The sequence below is a fragment of the Numida meleagris genome, unplaced genomic scaffold (assembly GCF_002078875.1).
Source record: "Numida meleagris isolate 19003 breed g44 Domestic line unplaced genomic scaffold, NumMel1.0 unplaced_Scaffold513, whole genome shotgun sequence".
Classification (NCBI taxonomy): Eukaryota; Metazoa; Chordata; class Aves; order Galliformes; family Numididae; genus Numida; species Numida meleagris.
The window spans coordinates 12,914-15,390 of record NW_018364729.1 but is presented as its reverse complement, the minus strand read 5'-3'; positions in this window follow the sequence as shown (position 1 = coordinate 15,390).

The following is a 2,477-nucleotide window of genomic DNA, read 5'->3' as shown; positions in this document are numbered from 1 at the left end:
GAGAACCTGAGCAGATATTTGAGACAGGGATGTTGCGGCTCAGGCAGATCTGAGGAGGCACAAATTATTTGGGGCCTGGCTTATGCTTGTCGGGCCCTATTCAATACTGTCCCAGAGAGGGAGAGAGTCTCAGAAATTGAGTGAGAGAGTCACCAAGATGAAAGGGAGAGTCTCAGGGAGAGAGCATAAAATGAGCGAGAGAGTCTCTGAGATTAGAGTCTCCAACCGAGAGAACACAATGAGTGAGAGAGACTCCAAGCCAAGAGGGAGAGCTTCCAGGAGGGAGTCCAAGCTGAGAGGGAGAATCCTCAGGTCCAGAAAGAGTCTTCTTGCTGAGAAACAGAATCTCCAGACTGAGCGAGAGAGTCTCTGAGCTGAGAAGGAAAGTCTCCAATCCGAGAGAGAGAATCTCCAGTCTCAACAAGACACCCTCCAATCCGAGCAAGATGCCTTCCCATCCAAGCAAGACACCTTCCAAACCAAGCGAGACTCCCTCCAATCCAAGCTAGACAGTCTCCAGACCAAACGAGTCAAACTTCAGTCTCAATGAGACGTCCTCCTAGCTGAACGAGACATCCATCCAAATTCAGTGTTGTATTGTAAGGAAGCATAGCACGTTTAGCTGAGCCCAGGAAGACTCGCAGACACCTTCCCAAGGTCAAAGCAAAAACCTTCAAGCTCAAAAGGGATCACTTGCAAGGCAAACATGCACTGGAGAGCACTCTGAAATCTCTGTGCTGTGGGGATGAGCTGCTTGTGCACCCTATGGGTTTGCACTGCCTTCTGCTCCCACCACCTCCTGAAGCTTGGCATGTTGCATTTAGGAAGAACAAGGTAAGATTTTTGTAGTTCCCCACTTTACTGCAGGAAGAACTCCTTGACTGCAGCCCTGTGGAGGACTTGGGGGTCCTGGTGGACAAGAAATTGGACATGAGCCAGCAGTGTGCGCTGTGCACGGAAGGCCAACTCTGTTCTGGGCTGCATTAAAAGAGGAGTGGCCAGCAGGGAGAGGGAGGGGATTGTCCCCCTCTACTCAGCTCTTGTGAGGCCCCATCTGGAGTACTGTGTCCAGGCCTGGGGAACCCAGCACAAGAAAGACACAGAGCTCTTGGAATGGGTCCAGAGGAGGGCCACCAAGATGATCAGAGGACTGGAGAACCTCTCCTATGAAGAAAGGTTGAGGGAACGGAGCTTGTTTAGCTTGGAGAAGAGAAGGCTCCAGGGAGACCTCACTGTGGCCTTCCAGTACTTGAAGGGAGCGTATAAACAGGAGGTGGAACGATTGTTTACATGGGTTTATAGTGATAGGACCAGGTGGAATGGTTTTAAACTGAGACAGGGGAGGTTTAGGTTAGATATTAGGAGAAAGCTTTTCACACAGAGGGTGGTGACGCACTGGAACAGGTTGCCCAAGGAGGTTGTGGATGTCCCATCCCTGGAGGCATTCAAGGCCAGGCTGGACGTGGCTCTGAGCAGCCTAATCTGGTGGTTGCCAACCCTGCCCACTGCAAGGGGGTTGAAACTCGATGATCTTTGAGGTCCTTTTCAACTCAGTCCATTCTATGATTCTATGATTCTAGTTATAAGGAGTCGATCAAGGCTTGGTGTCTTACAGCTGCTCTGAGCTCCTGGTTTAAGCATTTGGGAAGAGGAGCAGAACCAATGTACAGCACGGTAAGGAAGGATGATAGGGCTGCGTGAAAAAAAATGCCTTCCCCACAAGCAAGGCTGGAGTCAGCACCAAAACAAATCCTCCCTGCACCTCTCGGTCTCCTCATTCCACATGCTGTCTTTTATTTTAAGAACACAAAGCAACACTACAGTGAAAAAAGGTCCAGGACAACTCAGCTACTTTATTCACACCCTTCCCTTCCCTTCCCCCTACAGATGATTTTCAGAAAACCTCCAAGAGCCATGTTACTGCTCTCCTGACCCTTGTATCTGATTCATCAGTGCACTCAGAAATTACTGAGAGCAACACATGCACACAGACACACAGAACATCCCCATGCAGCTGCTTTTCCTTTAGGAAATGGCATCAAAAAGCTGCCTGCAGGAAGAGCAGAAGAGAAAACCAGGCATGGTGAGAGAACTGCTTTTGTTAGCAAGGAAAGGCCACCTGAAGCTCCTGGGTTAAGTCCCTTCTGCAGAGGGTGCCAGTGATGCCATCTCTTTTGCAAACTCTTCCTGTGTGGGGAGAAGCATCTGGGTCTCCCTCATCCTGGGGTCTCTAGCATCCTCAAGGTCTCTGTGCTGGAGGTTTTCCCATGAGAAATGAGGTGCCAGCCCTGAGGGAAACTCTTCCCGCAGGAGAGACACTTGCAGGGCCTTCTTCTCATGTGGACTGGGCAATGTCTATTTCCAGAGGATCGAGCTCTGGATGAAGCTCTTCCTGCAGTGCAGGCATTTCTATGGGCTCTGCCCTTAGTGGATCCTCTGGTGGTAGATCTGGTTGGTGCTGTGGTTGAAGCTCTTCC